At 39.6% G+C, this 12775-nt stretch overlaps 1 long non-coding RNA gene across 2 annotated transcripts; it reads left to right on the top strand.

The window, feature by feature from the left end:
- The first annotated feature begins 440 nt into the window (after nt 1-440).
- LOC113976147 lies at nt 441-6072 on the top strand. 2 transcript variants are annotated; one of them, XR_003537015.1, is made up of 4 exons: nt 441-489; nt 978-1079; nt 5585-5676; nt 5791-6072. It is a non-coding gene; the product is annotated as an uncharacterized LOC113976147 (long non-coding RNA). The 2 variants fall into 2 exon arrangements; XR_003537016.1 differs by lacking the exons at nt 441-489; nt 978-1079 and adding an exon at nt 1869-2261.
- The last annotated feature ends 6703 nt before the right edge of the window (nt 6073-12775 follow it).

Here is a 12775-nt window from a genome sequence, read left to right as displayed (position 1 = left end):
GCAATGCTCTAGCGCAAATAAATTGAATTTAAACACCAGACCACTTCTCACCTAGAGCAATCCTGCCTTTCATAAAGGAAAGGGTAGTGGAATGAGAAAGGCAAGCTTAGAAGGAGTATCTTGATGAAGGAATTGAGGCACACAGTAGCACTGTAGCTTGCCAAAGTAATATAAAGGATCTGGAATAGAACTGTTCCTCAATCTACTGCCCCAGCAGAAAGCCCTCTTGCTTACACCATGTGTAACCACCAGACTGAAGCAGAGGAGGGAACATTGTACAGCAACTGAAGAAGTGATGAAGGTGGAGGCTCTGACAGGACAAGGACTGACCAGCATTAGGATACCATCTCTTTGTTATGTCACACAGCTCTTTCCAGAGAACAACAGCACTGCTTCCAATCACTTCTCTCTCACTTTCTCAGAAGAAATGGATGATGATTTATCAAGCCATTGCACACTGATTTTAAAAGTCCAGCTTTTCATAGAAAGGTTTGAAGATACAAAAGTTTCTACGAGCTCTCTTGGGAATTAGCTTCTCAACTGGTATAAAACAACACTCATTAATCGAAATATGCCAATTTATATTGCCCAAGGATTTTGTAGCTTTATTTCTTATATAAGTGCTCTCAATGTCTTTCAGTCACCTCCCTAAAAGGTACAATTCAGATCAAATATTTATCATCCTTCTATATTTCTTATCTTCACTTTAAATTGGAAAGGAAAATAACAAGCTGTCTGCAGAGTAATCAGTTGCTATAGTAAACACTACTTTAGCATACAATGCAGTACTTATCTCTGTTCTCTTTAATTAAATCTGTGGTATACACTGTCATTTGTCTATGCAGAGAAAGTGTTCTTCTCACCAACCAGAAACTTAACTGCACTAATTAACTCTTTGGCTTTAGAACAAATTAGGAAAGAGGTTAAATTAGCCTGATTTTCCTCAGACAGTTTTCTCATTTCCCATGTCACTGCAGACGAGTCCCTTTTGTGTCTCAGCACCTCTGATGAGCAGAAACTGCTGTGAACCAGCAAACTTCAGCATTCAGTTGTAATGAGGGAAAAAATACTTACACTGTGTAAGAAAAGCCATTTTTACAGACCTTATTTATCTTCTGATGATAATGGATGTTCCAAGCCTATTGTTTAACTGACTATATGAATTTTTAAGTTGGGAGGATCACATGCAGGCACTAGCACTCCTGAAGGACAACAGTACAAAGAAGATACAAAATAAATGTGAGACTGATGATTTCAAGCATTTAAGTGAGTGAATATTTGGATCTGAATTGCTAATGTGTGCATATATATATAAAACAAACATTGATGTTTAAGTTATACATCATTTGTTAGGCTGGTCCAAATCACTGAAAGGTCCTTCTGTATCAGAGAAAATGGTCAGGCTTATGCCAGCAAAGTGTCTTGCCCTCCAGCCTGAAGAGAAAGGCAGTATGCTGTCTTGGGAAAGTCTCCAGGAAAAACATAACCAAAGGCATGTTTTCCTACCACTGACAAAGCACATTTTAACTGAAGGCCCCAGCTATTAAACCCAGGCATGACTTAGAAGCAAGATGCCCAGGCAGCAGCACCTAAGAACTCTCTTCAGTGAAGTCTTTGTGCTCCAGCTCAGAGGATCAGCCCCAGCAGGGCAGTGCTGTGCTCAGCTGCACAGCCCAGGAACTGCTCTGAGATCCCTGGAAATGACTGGGGCTTCTGCCTGTCATTCACACAGGTTGAGGACCCCACTCTGCACCCAGGCATGTGCAGACCTTGGTTCTGTGTTATAGAGTCATAGAATCACAGAACATCCTGAGTTGGAAGGGACCCACAAGGATCACCAAAGTCCAACTCCTGGCCCTGCACAGAACAGCCCCAAGAATCACACCACCTGCTTGAGGCACAGACACTTGAAGCACAGTTTGTTTATGAGCTCACGGCTTTAAACCCTGTGCTAGACCCTGAATAATCCAGACTACAAAAAGCAGTAAGAACACAGCCCTGTTTGCAGAATATTGCCCGAATTTTTGTCAATGCCCTTTGCAGGGGTGATGTTTTCCTCTGGTGTAACACTTGTAACAGTTCAGTCGCTGTACAGTCAGTGCATATCCTTGGTGCAGAGACATGGAAACACTGTGTTGTTTCACAGCTCTGTGTGGGGCCCATGGGCACTGATCTAATTTCACTGCATCACAACAAAGCATCTCTAATATTACAGCACAACATACAGTGGAGCTGGAGCCGGCACAGCCACCACACTGCTGGTGCAACCCTGTCATTTCAATTCTTTACGCTTTCTTCACCAGCAAAGTCTCATCTGCCCAGTCTAATTGTATCAGCTAATAACCAATAACAGCCTCAACAATGGAAAATTTATGGAAAGTCAAGGAACAAATCTGATCGATGAAACAGTAGGTCACATTCCTGATCCAACCCTAAGTAGTGGCAGTGGGACAAGAATGGTATAAAAGGGTCTTTTGATTTGTAATCTAAAGGAGAATTAGGAAGCCAGTCTGTTCAGTCTTCATAGTGGTGTTGCTTAAAAACTACATCAGTGTGACCTGAAGTTTCAGAACAATTAAAAAAAAAATTAATAAAAAATGTAAATCTCTTGGGTTCAAAAGGTCATATTTCAACTGACTTCACATTTGGATGTGCATTTTTTAATTCCATTAAAATAATATTTCCCATAAAGAGCAATAATTTTCAACAAATAAATAAATAACAATGAAACATCAGAAATAAAGGTTTTGACAGGAAATTTTTAATTTAGTTCAGCATAAATAGATTATGGTGTGCTTAAGAATTTTATTAAATGGCTTGCTGGAATATAAAAAAAACCAAATAGCAAAGCCACATAGAACACCAGGACCCTCTGCACGTCTATTTTCCATATCAAACTGTATTATACTTTTATTTGTGCAAACCCATCATCTCTTCCTGGGTTAGTGCCCATGAAAACATTATACCATCATTGATCAGCACAATGGAAAGATTTCATGTATTGAAATTCTCTTTCAACGTCTCTTTGACCCACCTTCTCCTTTTCTCCCTTAAGAAATTCTAAAGGAGAAAGAAGAAGATCAGCCCTGTGGAAACCACACATATGAAGGAGTTTGCAGAAGGTTGTGCCACTCTGAGTGCCAGATTGCAGTTCCAAGTAATCTGCTTGGCCAGTAATGGAATGAAGCAGGGAATACAACCCTATACTACCTTTACTTGAAGGACTTCAATCTGCTATAGAAGCATAAAGTAATTAAATCTCGTAACAGCTGGAAGAGGCAGGCAAAAGATCTCTTTTATTTAAAGGGAATCTTTCCCTGTCTTAGAACAGGAGCCACAGCAGGTGCTTAACAGTAGATTGCAACAGTCTACATCTGCAAAGGGAAGTGAAGGGAAAGAATTAACATGACCACAAAATGTTGAAGGGAATTCGATCCAGACTCATCCTTTATTCTACAAAACATGGCCCCAAACCCTCTAGTATTCATAGGTAGTCAGGGCCTCTATTTTACCTCCCATCAGCTCCTCCAGAAGGTAATGCTGACTGCACTGCTGAGGCACAGCTTCTCCTGCTCACAGACAGGAGCTGCTGATCCTAAAACCAACTAGGCCTTCACTTGGAAATGTGTACTGCACCTAATTATTTTTATTAGTTTTCTTACTCTGTAAGTAAGAAAAACCTTCTCTTCTCAGCTGCAGCACCTCTTTTCCAGTGCAAGAAGCCCAGCTTTGCACACTGGAAATGGTGATTGGTAGCTGTCTGTTCAGATTGTCAGTTGATAATTATCCAAACAACCCTTACATAAATTTTCTTCAGTAGTTACAATATTACAATAATCTAGAAAAATCTTAACAAAATTAGGCTTCTTTATGAAGATTTAGACTATTCTCACACTATTCATTTTTTCATAAGGTGAAAAACTATATGATCTCTTTCATAAAAAAGTATATTTAATTGTAAACTGTATTGCACATATAAAAACATGTTCTCCAGCTTCCAAAATTATTCTCCAATGATGCTAAATAATACTCCCTGTCATATTTACTTAGACATTATATTAAACTAATAAATTTGTTGATGAAATATTGCATAATGGAAAAGGAAATATGTTTATTTTTCTAATAACTTTCATGTTTTTTAATCAGTTCAATGTGAATTCAATACAGCCAATCTTCTCTTGGTACTGTTTCCCTTATTGAAATCAATTCCTCAGAAAGGAAGGCAATAAAAAAAAAAAAAGGAATGTAAATGTCTGAGTTACAGTCAATGGAAATAATCATAGAATTACAGAATGTTTGGGTTGGAAGGGACTTTAAAGATCATCTTGTTCCAACCCCCTGCCATGGGCAGGGACACCTTCCACAAGACCAGGTTGCTCAGAGCTTCATCCAACTTGGCCTTGGACACTTCCAGGGATGGGGATTCCATAGTCCCCTTCTATTTTTGGGAAACTGACTGTCTGGGAGTTCTGCCTTCACACTTGTGCAAAAGTAGAACTTCTCTCCCAAACAAAGCACTTGGAAGTGACACATCTTTGGTACACCCTGTGTGCAGTTCAGAGTCCGGCCAGTTATCAAATCTGGCTTCTGCTTTTAGCAGAGCAAACTACACAACTTCCCTCGGGCTTTGAAAACTGGTGCTCAGGGGCTGCTTGAAGCACTTTGGATGATTTCTTTGTCCCCCATGGTTGTCTCATAAGTAAATGTCAACTTCTTAACTGAGTTCATAATCAAAACACTATGAATTCTAGGACTTCTGTTTGTGATTTAATAAGAAACGATATAAAACAGTGCCATAAAATATACAGAAATAAACAGCTTTCACAATTCCTTAATGTTGGAGAAAACAGTCAATTTTTGGTAATTTGGCATGATGATGATGAACTACAAATTTCAAAGACATAGCAAGAGATCCTCCCAGGTGACTACAGGACGTGGTGCAATGTTGAATCCTAACTGATGAGAGAAGTTGTGCTGCCAGACTCCACACTGTCCACTCACATCCCCTTTATTTTTACAGAAGGATTTACACAGAGCCACAACTATTGTTGTAAAGGTAATCCCACATCAGAGCAAAGAAATTCAAATGGAAATTCTCTGTGGGGTGGTATCAAACTCTGTGATTGATGCTTTAAACATGCAAGGCAACACATTTTCTGGGGCAACACGACTGTTTTAATTATTATAGAACTCATTTTGGGGGCTTTTGACTTTATCCATGTACATGGCCACTTTCATACTGTACCACCTAATTCAATGGTAGAAGGAAATTTTATTCAATCTATTGGACAAATATTATTGTATACAATTTCAAGTTCAGGATCTTGTCTTCTAGGTTCAGGATCTTGTCATTTTGGAAAGATCCTGTTTGACGGTTTATTTTTAAATGTCCTCAAAAGGAAAATAATTGCATGCGTAGGAATTTAAAAAGTGAGGGTTATCTAAAGAAAGTGGTTTACCTTGTGATAAACTATTCTGTCAACACTTGAGCTCAACTTCATAATTCTTCATTCCTGTGAAGGATATAATATTCTGGATCGCTTTCAGACAAGATTTTTTTTATTATATTTTATTTTATGAGCAGAGCAGAGTTAGGATTTGCTTTTCTACAGAATAGATCTGCCTTCTCATCCTCTTCTTCACGTGAGTGGGATCCGCATGGCTCCAGAGCTGTAGGTACTGAGTGCAAGCCAGTGTGCTCCTGTCTGCCTACTTTGCTAATTGAGGATGGGACACAGCAGAATGTTATTGATTCTCCTTCGACTCTTCCTTCCTTCCCTATTGTCTCAGCCTGTTCCAGGTCATTCAGAAAATGTAGCTCCAGCAGCAGAAGCTTCACAGGTGTCAGATCCAAAGCAAGACATAACAGGATTAGCAGCATCAACTTTACACAGATGAAGATTCCCTCTAGCAAAAGGTGTATTCTCCAGGCATCAATCTGGCCAGTTAAGTTCATTTTGTATTGACTGAACTTAATGGGCTATAAAATCTATTTCACTATAAGCAATCCTTATTCCAACCTAGAAGGTAAAAATATTTTCTTCTCTCTCTTTGAAGCCAACATCAAAAAGTCCCATGAGTTTCCTTGAAAACTGACCACATTCTTTCCTGTCCCTGGGCAGTGCCATCTTCTTCGCTTGAGAAAACAATATATAGACAATTTATGTAAAATAGTATAAAATTATTGTAATAAAGATTCCTGCTTCCTCTCCAGTATAACATTGCAGTCAGGAAAGGACATTTATGGACCATCTTCTCCTTTCATGAAGTTCTGAATTTATTCTCTTCTTGTTCTCCTCAAATCCATTAGCAAGCCATCAGCCATGCCAGTATGTTCATCTATGAGTTGCTCCTTGAAAGCATCTAAAGCCCAGAATAAAAGCAATGGATCAAAGGTGCTTGGCTGAAGGAATTTGTCTGGGGAACAATCCATCTTCCTTGGGAAAGAATTCCCATCGCAATGGGAAAGATAAGGTCACTAAAACTCGATCCTAGAAGTAGCTGCTACAAGGAAAGAGAGAAAATCACCTTGAAGACAGGAAGAACCTTCCATGCACTGAAGGCACTGGCCCAGAAACACTGAGGTGCTTCAATGTTTGGCTGCTCTTTCCAATTCCCTTGGCAGCCAGGCTGCAGCTGATGGTGTGGAGACCAAAGAAAAACCCCACACAGAAACACAAATGCCTGTGCTAAATTGGGTTCATGTGAGTAACACAGATACTCGCCTGAAATGGTGAAATATCACCTTTAATAACAGTAGCATCCATGAAAGGCCTTGTCTTCAGAATCCCTGCTTACTGATCAGCATTCCTTGGGGTTTTTTTCATGTGTTGCAGGCATTTCTGACATTTGTGCCACCTGAAAGGTACAGCTGCACTCCCAATCTTCACTTGAAGGCATCCTCACACTGAGAGCTTTTCTGAGAAATGGCAGCCTGTGCCCTCATCCAGAAGTGTGATTTCTGAATGGAGTGCAGGTAGATGATTTCAGCTGAATGGGTGTCTTCTAAAGGTAGAATTTTACATCTTTTACACTGAGTTCTTATTTTCTTTGTGTGACAGCAAAAGCCTGAGTCTATTTATTCAAGTACCACGTGTCTGAGCCTACAGGCTTTGCATGCTTCTGCCTAGCTAAAATACCTCGCTCCACTGCTGAAATCTAATTGAAAGAGTTCTGTGCAGTCTCATTATGAATTATTCTGTGTTATGCTAGGAAGGCTAGAGGTTGTGAAACTAGTTATATCAGCAAAGCTGGCATCTGATTTCATTAGCTTACTCTGTAATTGCCTTGCATTTGATGGGCCTGATAGTACCACTTCTGCTCAGAGAAAATTTCCATTGCCTTTGTTTCAGAGCCGTCAGTTCCACTTTGGGAGCTTATGGCTCTGTCATCCTGCACTTCATACTACAATGAGTATCTGGCTGCCAAAAATATCCCAAGCAGGCAGGGTGGAACAAGGAGCATGGAGATGCCATATGTATGTCTTACAGGAGAACACTTGTACTAGTCTGATCACCTCTAGAGTCAGAGCACTCCACTTTAGACCACTCTGAATTTTACAGTCCTTTCATTCCTGGCCAGTTTGCCCAGTAGAAACACTGTCATTACAAGGCCTGACTGCTCTGTCCAACAGTGTCCCAGCTAAAGCAAGACTTGTAGGTCTCCATGACATTACATAGAGCCAGATAACAACAGCTCTGAAAGCAGAACACACGAGTCAGTGCAGGCACAAAAATAGAGACAAGTGTTTCTCATGCCATCCTCTTCTAGAAACCTTGACCCATGTGGAGTTTTCCAGCAGGATTTTGGGAAGTGAACAGACCAGTATTAGTGTCTCTTTACCCTAGCTATTTTTTGAGCATTTATCTCAATCACTGCAGTACTCAAATAGTTGATCAACAAGTTTTGTCTCTCTGCCAGTGGGAAAGCAGAATGGAAATGGGATCCTCTGTCTCTGCCATTCACAGGTAGGAAGATGCCATATACCAATTATTAAGCTTCACCTAGATTTATGGCATGTGTTTGCCATGCAAAATGAAGACATTATCCACAAAGATTCTATGATTTATTACCTGGAGAGGTGATGCATCACTGGAGAAAAGGAAACGGTGAAGGAATAATAAAAGAGAGAGCTAAACACAGGCAGCAGCAAGGTGGCAAAGGTTTTCTTCCTTTGCCTACAGGAATTATGCTTCCTAATCCATGCACCTCTTTTAGCTCAAGGAAAGGAATTGGAATTCACAAGGATTTCTGCAAGCAACCTCAAATTGCAGCTGGAGGTCATGTTCTTCTATCAGTTTCTTATCACTGTTCTCCAGTTCAGTGTAATATTTGCCAGTCTTTTCCTCCTTTCAAATTCTCTGAGTCTCTGCAGAAAGTATATAATGAAAACTAATATATCCACCATTTCTGGAAAAGTTGTGAACTTTAGCCTGCCATTTTTTTCCACAGTCAAGGAGATCACAGCATTCCTCCTTCTGGAGTTTCAGAGGTGTGCTTGGGCTCCTCCTGTGCCATTGGCTGAGCCAGAGCAGGCAGAGCTCCTGGGAATGTGAACCACTAGAGCATAACAGCACCACTAAGAATCACATCACTATCAAACACCTCCCAAGAAATCAAATTCAATCCTTTCAAACTGCCGGGATAAGAATAGTACAACTGTCCAAAATACATCACATTCTGTAAGAGCTCTCCAGCTCCTTTTAAACTTTCTCTTTGAAAGTGCTCATGAAAGCATAAAGTTACTGGCACCTTTAGCAGAATATCCCTCAGCTTCCTCTGCCTGCTATTCAATGCTTCATCAACTAGTTTGATGTAGTGAAAATACCATGGTTTCACTAAAAATTAACAGGAAAATATGAAGGGTTTTTAGAGAAAAGCTATAAACCAGTTTTTCTTGCTGCAGGACACAAAGGGCTTACAGAAGATACTCTGCAAAAAGGGGAAATGGCTGAAGCATTAAAACAGTTTAATACAATATTTGACATTGTTTCTATTGAAGGGGGAGAAGATATAAATATAGCTTGGTATCTTACTTGATGCTATATACTGTTGGATTACTACATGAATTTATATAAAGTTTCCAGCTATCCTTGGATTATTCAGCTTTTTATTAATGCTTTACTATGTAGTTTTATGACAGCAAATTCTTTTGTAACATACAGCATAATTGAGCTGGCCCAGCAACCACGATTTCCCATAGAAACACATCCTAATGGGGTATAAATTACTGAGTGATCTTGAGGAAGAAGGTGTAATTACACACACAATGTAATATTTCCAATGAAATTTCAGACTAGGCTTGAAAAAATGAATTTTCAAGGTACTGTGAAGTCCACAATGTGGAAGAATGAATCTGAAAAAGAAATCAAAACAGAGCTCCACTGAAAAATAAACCAAAATAAATAAAATCCAGCATTCACACTTGTACAGATGGAACATCACTAAAGAAATAAGTGCATGTGCTCAGGTCAGGTGGAAAGCAGCTGAAAATACCCAGGCTGGGGTACAGCTGAGAACAGCCACCCAGCTCAGACACAACAGCAGGGCTGACAAAAGCATTTCTTTATGACAATAAGATACATCTTTGCTCCAGAGTTCCTTGCGAGGAAATGGATCAGAAACATTCCCCCCACACTGTGCAGAGAAGGGAGTGAGAAATGATGCTGAACAATTTACTAAACAGTTCTGTGATGGAGCTGTAAGTCACATCATAAGGTGAAAGGAAACCGAAGCAGAGTCTGTGACAAACCTCAGGAACTGGCAGCATTTGTTAGATAAATGGAAGCAAGTGACAATAGACAACAAGCCAGGCTGTCTGGGCAAAGACTTTGTAGCTCTGAATTTTCAGGTGACAGAAAAATGTGCCAAGATTTTTAAAGGCTTTTTTTCCCCAGAACCATTGACATGTTCCTAGGGAATATTGGCAAATAAAGAGATAATAAAATTTTTATTGTAAAAGGATATATCATGCATAAGAAGGTTGCTATGAATATTCAGTCACTGTCTTACCTAAATTTTCTGAGGACTTGGCAATTGACCATTTCTGTACTGTTTTAGTGTGCAAAATGTATTTTGGGCACAGAACTGGGGGAAGCAGGTTTTACAAAAAACATTATTATGACTGTGAGAAAGACTGTTAGTCTGAGACAACTTCACTTGAGTAGTGACACTGGGGTAAAATGTCTAAGATGAAGCATTTTCCTCCCAGATTCACTGATTCCAGAAATGCTGGAAAACTATCCTTGAATAACAACTACAAGGAAGGGAATGATGGCAGTTCACAGGCCTCTCCTGAGCAGAAAATACCAATTAACCCTGTGTTAATTCAGTGCTCACCAGAAGTTATCTACTTAGCTCCAATTAAATTGGATATATGCTCTGTATTAGCCCTGTGTAACTAAAAGGGTGCAACAGAGGTGAAAGGGGTGTACTTCATATTTTTGTGGATTTGCAAGTATCACCTATGGCTATTTACTCCAGCTAGGGTAGATCTCATCTGTTGCTTCTGACATGAAAATCCACACCTTTCCCTCCCCCAGGGAATAAAAAAAAACTCTATGAAATTCAAGTGTTGGTCCTAGATCATAAAATCAGACCAAGTGAGACAAGCACCAGCAATGTCCTATCAGCTGATGTCAGTGGTCGGGAAAGAAGTTGAATGTTCTCTGAGCAGGGACCATGTGCTTCATTCCAGAAAAACTTCTTGCTGCACTGCAAGGCACTGATGGCAGTACCATCAACTCCACTAAAATCAGAACCTAGCAGAATATGGATCTGTAGGATCTGAAAGCACTCTTAAGAACCCTGGCCACCTAAATATCAAGCAATAGCAAACCACAAAATATGTCCATTGCTCCTTAGTACACCTTGTTATCAAATTTTTCCACATCTCAGAAACTTTTTACTGAGCTTATACAGCTTATTGTGGGAGCAATAGAATGAGTGAATAAAATAAAAGTATTCTGTCTTCTGTGTCATTGAAATGCAATCAGATTTGCTCATAGAAAAAGCACCATACCATCCCCATCCCCAGTGTTAACATTCAGGACTTCCTCTCAGGTTTGCTTATCTGATAAAAAGCCTCTCCACCTGGAGCCTGATATTAATGCATAAATCCCAGAAATGTGTCTAGAAAAGTTCACACTATTCAACTAAAAAGCATTAAACAGAGCATGAAGAGAGGATAAAAGCATTTCAGGTTAAAATATGATTTCTATATTTCCTTTGGAAAGAGTAGCAACAGACCACAGTCTCAAGGGAAACTGTAAATCCTCCAAGGAACAAACAAAATAGCTGAAAACTTCAGAGATTTAAGATATTAGAAGCAAAAGGTTCTGGCAAATTAAATATTCACAACTCTGCTGTTTATTTAGGCCTCAATGTAATGATGTTAGACTGCAGCATGGAGATAAACAAAAAATGAACTGGGGACCTCTGGTCCTAAATACATCAGCCACTTCTGCTTGAGTCTAATGACCAACCCTGGAGCTAAAAGCAGTAACAGCACATCATGTGTGGATTGGGAGCAGAGAGGATAAGGAAAAAGTACTGACTGCTGGCCAATAAACACTTAATCATGTCTATCCATCTCTCCCAGGGTTTTCCACTGCCGTCCATCACCGGAGCATCTGAGTGCCTGCATGGAAAATCAACAGCAGTAGTGAAATCCCTGGAGGATGTCACAGGAGCTTCAGAACATCTCCTCTTCTGGGTGTGTGCAGAGCCATACAGTCCTGCTATTGATTTTAATGAGACTGTTCAGGAGCACTATGCTAAGGAGTCTTCCCAAAATCATGCAAACATCAATTATTCCTCCAAATACTGTTGCTAACAAATAGGTTCAGATACTATGATTTTTCTTAAAACTTACAAAAAATAGCTCAAAATATAACATATAAACTCATAAGAAATCGAAGATATATTCACAGAGTTCACCAGGGAGAATTAATTCTTTCTGAAGAGTTTTGTTGGATTCTAAAACTAGCAAATGAAGATGAAATGGATTTCAGCACCCATTTGCACCAACTGCTTAGCAATGTTTCTAGAAAGTGTGGATATTTAAAGTATTGCTGTTGTTTCTATTGCTGTATTTCTGTCCTGCTATGAAGGACACACAGAGTATCTGTGCCTACATTCTATAGCTCAGTTTGAACATTTAATGAACAAATGATTTTGTAATTTACCAGTTGTTTGAATCCTTTTCATCTTTTAGTGTCAAAGAAGGGTAGAGACAAACCCAGAGACACTCAGGAAGGGCCTCATTTCAGAGAGGAAGCAGTTTAGTGTCTCCCCCATTCACACCCTTTGTCAGTGCCAATCCTGTATCTAAATGATGTCACCATCATCTTCTGTCATGCTGATGTCTCCACTCAGTTTTTCAGCACACTCAACATGTCAGGTCAGTTAGGAATAGATGTACTTACAAATTCATATCCATTCAGTTCCCTTTACTAGCCCATGCAGGAGTGAGGTTCAGTTGTGGTAACTCCAAAACAGATCATATTTAAACTCTGTTCAGAATTTCTTCACCATACAACGAGTATAGTGTTATTTCATTTCTCTGATTCTCCAAGTTTTAATGATTACTTAGTAAATAAATTAAAATACACCTCAGAAAGGAAGTGGGCAAATAAACAAGCCCAAAAGGTTGTACATACATTTCCCTCTTAACTCAGCTCACTGAGAGACGGCAGCAAAGAGCTCCATTCCTCACTTTCAGAGCTGCCACAGTTTCATACAAGTATTTTGTGGACACATGAGCTAAATATCCTTT

This window comes from Neopelma chrysocephalum, unplaced genomic scaffold, assembly GCF_003984885.1.
Source record: "Neopelma chrysocephalum unplaced genomic scaffold, ASM398488v2 Primary Assembly neopelma1_147, whole genome shotgun sequence".
Taxonomy (NCBI): Eukaryota; Metazoa; Chordata; class Aves; order Passeriformes; family Pipridae; genus Neopelma; species Neopelma chrysocephalum.
The sequence above is the reverse complement of the archived record's forward strand: the minus strand, read 5'-3'. Positions and strand labels throughout refer to the sequence as shown.